At 44.4% G+C, this 7,956-nt stretch overlaps 1 pseudogene; it reads right to left on the bottom strand.

Annotated features, from left to right (window-relative positions):
• Positions 1–380: 380 nt before the first annotated feature.
• LOC132539832 (large ribosomal subunit protein uL11-like) lies at positions 381–1,564 on the bottom strand (annotated as a pseudogene).
• Positions 1,565–7,956: the final 6,392 nt, after the last annotated feature.

Consider the following 7,956-nt stretch of genomic DNA (forward strand, 5'->3'; position numbering starts at 1 on the left):
TGCTGGGGATGGAACTCAGGACCTCATGCTTGAGAGTCTAGTGCTTTAGCCACTGTGCCACCTCCTGCCCGGACCACAATTCTTTTTTTTTTTTTTTTTTTTGCCTCTGGGGTTATTGTTGGGACTCGGTGCCTGCACTACAAATCCACTGCTCCTGGAGGCCATTTTTTCCCCATTACTGTTGTTGCCATTGGATAGGACAGAGAGAAATTGAGAGAGATGGGGAAAACAGAGATGAGGAGAGAAAGACACACCTGCAGACCTGCTTCACCTCTTGGGAAGCCAGGGGCTCGAACCAGGATCCTTACGCGGGTCCTTGCACTTCGCACCATGTGCACTTAACCCATTGTGCTACCGCCCAGCTCCCGTCCTAGTAATTCTTAACTGAGCATTCCACTGTTGATGTCATCTGTATCATGAGGGTGGAGGCTATCAACATTGCAGCCCACAGAGTGAGCTGTCCACAGGATTTCTTGGAAGCTCCCAGAGTCCTCTAGCTAAAGATTGGTGCCTCATTTGTCAATCAGTGTTGACAGTTTCATCAAAAGTGGTATTTCTGGGAGCGGGGCAGTAGCGCAGCTGGTTAAGCGCAGGTGTCACAAAGCGCAAGGACGGGCGTAAGGATCCCAATTCGAGCCCCGGCTCTCCACCTGCAGGGGAGTCGCTTCATACGCGATGAAGCAGGTCTGCAGGTGTCTATCTTTCTCTCCCCCTCTGTCTTCCCCTCCTCTCTCCATTTCTCTCTGTCCTGTCCGACAACGACGTCATCAGTAACAACAGCAATAATAACTACAACAACAACAAAAAGACAACAAAGGGATGGGGGAGATAGCATAATGGTTATGCAAACAGACTCTCATGCCTGAGGCTCCAAAGTCCCAGGTTCAATCCCCCACACCACCATAAGCCAGAGCTGAGCAGTGCTCTGGTGTTTCTTTCTCTCTGTGTCTGTCTCTGTCTGCATCTAAATAAAATAAATAAAATATTAAAGAAAAAAAAAGACAACAAAGGCAACAAAAAAGGGAAGATAAATAAAATTACAAAAAAATTATTTTAAAAGTGGTATTTCTGGAGCAGGGGTAGAGAACATAATGGTTATGCAAAGAGACTCTCATGCCTGGGGCTCTGAAGTCACAGGTTCAATCCCCTGTACCACCTTAAGCCAGAGCTGAGTAGTGTTAAAAAAAATTAGTAAAAATGATTTTCAACTGTGATTAATATTTTTCTGCTTTCTCCTGTCTCTTTCTTCTGTTCCTTGAGGGCTTTAGTGATGAGGACAGAAGCAAAAGGCACCACATCAGTCTGGTATTGTCTGTTATAGATGCTTAGTTTCACTGTCATCCTCAGACCCTTCCAATCATCTTGGCAATGTCATCACCAACTTTTTTTTTTTTTTTGAGACTGGCCAAAGGGCCCAATCTTGGGCACTGGGGCTGAAGTGTCGCTGACTTCCTTACCAGTACATCTCAGGTACATAACTTTGATCTCATTGGGACTGAACTCTGGTGGCATGGTGGAGGCTGCTGGTGTGGGATGACCAAAGAAAGTTGCACCTTGACTTCCTCCAAGTTGCACCCTGACCTCCTCCAAGCCAAAGGCCAAAAAGCCAGGTGTCTCTCTTCTCTCTCCTTCTTCCCTCTCAATTTCTCTGTCTCTATCCTAAATGAAGAAATCAATATTTTAGGGACCAGGTGGTGGCACACCTGATTAAGTGCACATGTTACAGTGCGCAAGGACCCAGGTTCAAGTCTCTGGTCCCCGCCTGTAGGAGGGAAGTTTCACGATTGGTGAAGCAGGTCTGCAGGTATCTTTCTTCCTTTCTATCTCCTCTGCTTCTCTCAATTTCTCACTGTCTCTATCAAATAAAAAATATATTTTGGGAATTGGGTGGTAGCATAGCAGGTTAGGCGCACGTGGTGTTTAGCTCAAGGACAGGCATAAGGATCCCTGTTCAAGCCCCCAGCCCCCCACCTGCAGGGGAGTCTCTTCACAGGCAGTGAAGCAGGTCTACAGATGTCTATCTTTCTCTCCTCATCTCTGTCTTCCCCTCCTCTCTCCATTTCTCTCTGTCCTATCCAACAACAAAGCAACGTCAACAATGGCAATAATAACTGCAACGAGGCTGCAACAACTAGGGCAACAAAAAGGGGGAAAAATGGCCTCCAGGAGCGGTGGATTCATGGTGCAGGCACCGAGCCCAGCAATAACCCTGGAGGGAAAAACAAAAAAAACAACAAAAAAAAATAGAAATCAATATTGTTGTCTGTAAACCCCATCAATTTGATCTTTCAGACCTACTCTCTTCCCTGATCCAGCTTTCTGGTTCTTGCTCCAGCCATGACATCATCTCCCCAGACAATAACTTAATAATTCACCTGCATATCATATGTCAGGCTCAGAAAAAAAAAAAAAACTAGTATAGTCATGGACCCTTTGGAATATAACTAAAATAGGCCTACTAGCTATCTACAAAATGACACAAACACACACACACACACACACACCCCAAATCTTCATCTGTACTATTCCAGCCTTTAGGTTCATAATTAGTCAACAATTGGTTTGGCTTTATATCTTAACTCTTTTTTTCAGCCACCAGGTTCCAGATCCTACCATGATGCCAACCAGACTTCCATGGGCAGACGACCCCACCAATGTGTCCTGGAGCCCCACTTCTCCAGAGCCCCACCCCACTAGGAAAAGAGAGAGACAGGCTGGGAATATGGATCCACCTGCCAACACCCGTGTTCAATGGGGAAGCAATTACAAAAGCCAGACCTTCGACCTTCTGCACCCCATAATGACCCTGGGTCCATAATCCCAGAGGATTAAAGAATAGGAAAGCTGGGAGTCCAGTTAAACGCATGTGGTGCAAAGCGCAAGGACTGGCTTAAGGATGCCGGTTCGATCCCCTGGCTCTCCACCTGCCGGGAGTCGCTTCACAAGCAGTGAAGCAGGTCTGCAGGTGTCTTTCTCTCCCCCTCTCTGTCTTCCCTCCTCTCTCCATTTCTCTCTGTCCTATCCAACAACGAGGACATCAATAACAACAACAATAATAACTACAACAATAATACAAGGGCAACAAAAGGGAATGAATAAATATTTTTTTAATCAGAATAGGAAAGCTATCAGGGGAGGGCAAGGGATACAGAGTTCTGGTGGTGAGAATTGTGTGGAGTTGTACCCCTCTTATCCTATGGTTTAGTCAATGTTTCCTTTCTATAAATAAAGAATTTAAAAAAAAAAAAAAGGAAACACAAAAATCATAGGATAAGAGGAGTACAACTCCCACCACCAGAACTCTGTATCCCACCCCCTCCCCTGATAGCTTTCCTATTCTTTAACCCTTTGGGAGTATGGACCCAAGGTCATTGTGGGTTGCAGAAGGTGGAATGTCTGGCTTCTGTAATTGCTTCCCCACTGAACATGGGTGTTGACAGGTCGACCATACTCCCAGCCTGTCTCTCTCTTTCCCTAGTGGGGCGGGGCTCTGGGGAATCAGAGCTCCAGTACACATTGGTGGGGTTGTCTGTCCAGGGAAGTCTGGTCGGCATCATGCTAGCATCTAAAACCTGGTGGTTGAAAAGAGTTAACATATAAAGCCAAACAAATTGTTAACCAATCATGGACCTAAAGGCTGGAATAGTGCAGATGAAGAGTTGGGGGTTTGTGTTTTCTTTTTATAAATAAAAATATTATTGGGTGGAGACAGTAGATAGCTTAATGGTTATGCAAAGAGACTCTTAGGCCTGAGGCTCCAAAGTCCAAGGTCCAATCCCTGGTACCACCATAAACCAGAGCTGAGCAGAGCTCAGTTAAAAAAATTAATAAAGGGGAGGGGTAGATAGCATAATGGTATGCAAACAGGCTCTCATGCCTGAGGCTCCAAAGTCCCAGGTTCTATCCCCTGTACCACCATAAACCAGAGCTAAGCAGTGCTCTGATTAAAATAAATAAATAAATGGGTGGAAGGTAGATAGCATAATGGTTATGCAAAGAGATTCTCATGCCTGAGGCTCCTAAGCCCCAGGTTCAATACCCCGTACCACCATAAGCCAGAGCTGAACAGTGCTCTGGTAAAAAATAAATAAATTATATATATTAAAGAGATATGCAAAGAGAAAGATACAGGAAACCAGAGCACTGCTCAGCTCAGGCTTATGGTAGTGCTGGTGACTGAAGCTGGGACCTCAGAGCCTTAGGCATGAAAGTCTTTTGCAGAATCATTATACTGTCTTTCCAGCATGAACATTTAAAAAGTAATAATAGGGAGCCGGGCGGTAGTGCAGCAGGTTAAGCACACATGGCGCAAAGCGCAAGGACTGGCGTAAGGATCCCGGTTCGAACCCCCAGCTCCCAGGGGATTCAGGGGAGTCACTTCACTGGCATGAAGCAGATCTGCAGGTGTCTATCTTTATCTCCCCCTCTCTGTCTTCCCCTCCTCTCTCCATTTCCCTCTGTCCTATCCAACAAGGATGACATCAATAACTACAACAATAATAACTACAACAATAAAAACAACAAGGCAACAAAAAGGAAAATAAATAAATACATATTAAAAAAAACTTTAAAAAAACTAAAAATAGTGGTCTGGGAGGTAGTGCAGTGGTAAAGCTTTGGACTCTCAAGCATGAGGTCCTGAGTTCGACCCCCCCCCCGACAGCACATGTGACAAAGTGATGTCCAGTTCTTTCTTCTCTTCTTTCTCATAAACAAAATCTTGTAAAAAAAGAAAAAGAAACATTGACTATTGAAACATTGACAAAACCATAGGATAAGAAGGGTACAATTCCACACAATTCCCACCAACATAACTCTATATCCCATCCCCTCCTGATAGCTTTCCTATTCTTTATCCCTCTGTGAATATGGACCCAGGGTCATTATGGGGTGCAGAAGGTGGAAGGTCTGGCTTCTGTAATTGCTTCCCCGCTGAACATGGGTGTTGACAGGTTGATCCATACTCCCAGCCCTCTCTAAATTTCTATCCTATCCAATAAAATGTAAAAAATGAACACCAGGGAATCTGGGCAGTAGCGCAGTGGGTTAAGCACAGGTGGTGCAAAGCTCAAGGACTGGCATAAGGCACAAGTGGTGATGCAGGTCTGCAGGTGTCTATTTTTCTCTCCCCTTCTGAGTCTTACCCTCCTCTTTCCATTTCTCTCTGTCCTATCCAACAACAACAATAGTAACTATAGCAATAAAACAACAAGGGCAATAAAAGGGAATAAATATAAAAATTTTTAAAAATAAGGTGGCACAGCTATATACAAATAATGTCAAAGGACATAAATTATGGTGACATTTTGTATGATGCACCAAATCCTAACAAACGGATATTTCAAAGTTAACCCAATTGCCAAATAATGTGATTACAGCAATAATTATCTATTATCTAAACCCTAAGACAGCAGGAACCTCCTGCTTCCTCTATAGAGCCTATATTTCCCCAGTCCTGGAACCTCTAGGGTGGGGCTCACTTTCCTGCATGCTTCTCTCAATTCATACCAAGTGACAGTGCATCTGCCGATCCCAACCTAATCAATGCAACAAGTACCACCTCAGCAAGCTTTACTTCAGACTATCTCCAGAGACATCAGGCATGGAATGTCAACCCCTCAGCCTTATTACTCAGGTGAGACCTTTCCTTTCATAGGATTCTATAATTCCATTCCAGGTAGTTCAATTCCTAACAAAGTCCCAAAACCAAGATATAGACCAGGTCCCATGAGATAGAGCATATGTTCACATGTATCCATAAATTAGGACAAAATATATACTTGAAAGCAAAGGTACACAATAGTCTGCAGTGAGTCAGTATAAAGTTCATAATGAAATAGTGTCTGCTTAGACTTAGATACCCTCCTCACCTACTTCCTATTACAGTTCTCTCACTCACTCCAAAGCTAACCTTATCAAAGCAAAGACTGCAAAAGCTGAATAAGGGCAAGAGACTGGCATGCTTTAACTATGACTCTAGTCACTATCAGGCCATCCCATCAGCTGGGGCCCTATTCGGGGAGTCCTGAGATTCTCAGACAGACATTATGGGCCTAGACCTCAAATAAATCTCTCTCTCCATTGTTACTGGTCATCTCTATCAGGAACAACACAATAGACCCCTTTGTGGGCCCCCCATAGAACCCTGCCCTCAACTTGGATCAACAACTGTAGAGAATGTTCCATCCTCCGAAGACAGGATGGACAACATGCTCTATGCTCCACCGGAAGAAGATGGGTCCTGAAATCAGGGCAGCTTGGAACGTTCCTACTCATGACCACAGAACATGAGCTCAGATCTATAGGGATGCAGTGGTCACATAGGCTCCTGAGCTGAATGTGAGCCCCAGATCACATCAAATCGATGGGGTTTACAGTCAACAATATTTAGACCCCTTTCCATATTAGGGAGCTATTCTCTTCTCTCATCCAGCTTTCTGGTCCTTTTTCCTGTCATGACATCATCTCCCCAGACAATAACTTGGATCCACTGGCATATCAGATTTCAGGCTCAGGGAAAACAAACAAACAAACTAGTATAGCCACAGGCCCTATGGAATATAACTAAAACATGCCTACTAGCTATCTACAAAATGGAGGACCCCCCCCCCCAACTCTTCATCTGCAGTATTCCAGCCTTTAGGTTCATGATAGGTCAACAATTTGTTTGGCTTTGTATGTTAACTCTCTTTTCAGCCACTAGGTTCCATGATGTCGACCAAACTTCCCTGGACAGACAACCCCACCTATGTGTCCTGGAGCTCTGATTCCCCAGAGCCCCAACCCACTAGGGAAAGATAGAGGCAGGCTGGGAGTATGGATTGACCAGTCAATGCCCATGTTCAGCAGGGAAGCAATTACAGAAGCCAGACCTTCCACCTTCTGCATCCCACAGTGTCCTTGGGTCCATACTCCCAGAGGGTTAAAGAATAGGAAAGCTATCAGGGGAGGGGATGGGATACAGAGTTCTGGTGGTGGGAATAGTGTGGAGTTGTACCCTGATATCCTATGGTTTTGTCAATGTTTCCTTTCTATAAATAAAAAGAAAAAAGGGGGAAAAATGACCACCAGGAGTGGTGGATTCAGTAGTACAGACACCAATCCCCAGAGATAACCCTGGAGACAGAGAGAGAGGGAGAAAGGGGGGGCAGGGGAGAGCTAAGTAAGTGAGCACATGTGCTTGGGGTGTCACACATACATGAAACAAATGTTCCCTAGTTCTTTAATATTCATTTTTGTTTTGTTTTTATGTTTTCCCCCTTCCTCCCTCCATCCCTCTCTTTTTTCCTTTTTTTTTTAATTTATAAAAAGGAAACTGAAGCCACTGCCCGGCCCCCCTCTAAACTTTATCGTAGCATTAATTGAAAAAAATATATTTTCATGTCATTTTTAGTGTATTCTTATATTTAACAGTTCTGTGTTTCGGCTCTAAATACTCAGGCAGGTATAAAGTAGAAAAGGAATAAAATAGTAACAACAACAACAAAAAAAAGAAATTTATTTGGGCAGGGTGGTGGCACACCTAGTTGAACACACATGTTGAAATACCGAGGGCCCCAGGTTGGAGCCCCTAGCCCCCACCTGCAGGTGGAAAGCTTTGCAAGTGGTGAAGTAGTGTTGCAGATGTCTCTCTCCCTCTCTGCCACCCCCTTCTCTCTTGATTTCTGGCTGTCTATCCAACAAATAAAGATAATAGAAATTAAAATACATTTACCATATTAAAAAAAAAAAAAAAAACACTGACAAAACCATAGGATAAGAGGGGTACAACTCCACACAGTTCCCACCACCAGAACTCCGTATCCCATCCCCTCCCCTGATAGCTTTCCTATTCTTTAACCCTCTGAGAGTATGGACCCAAGGTCATTGTGGGGTGCAGAAGGTGGAAGGTCTGGCTTCTGTAATTGTTTTCCCGCTGAACATGGGCACTGACAGATGGAGCCATACTCTCAACCT

Source organism: Erinaceus europaeus, chromosome 8 (genome assembly GCF_950295315.1).
Source record: "Erinaceus europaeus chromosome 8, mEriEur2.1, whole genome shotgun sequence".
Classification (NCBI taxonomy): domain Eukaryota; kingdom Metazoa; phylum Chordata; class Mammalia; order Eulipotyphla; family Erinaceidae; genus Erinaceus; species Erinaceus europaeus.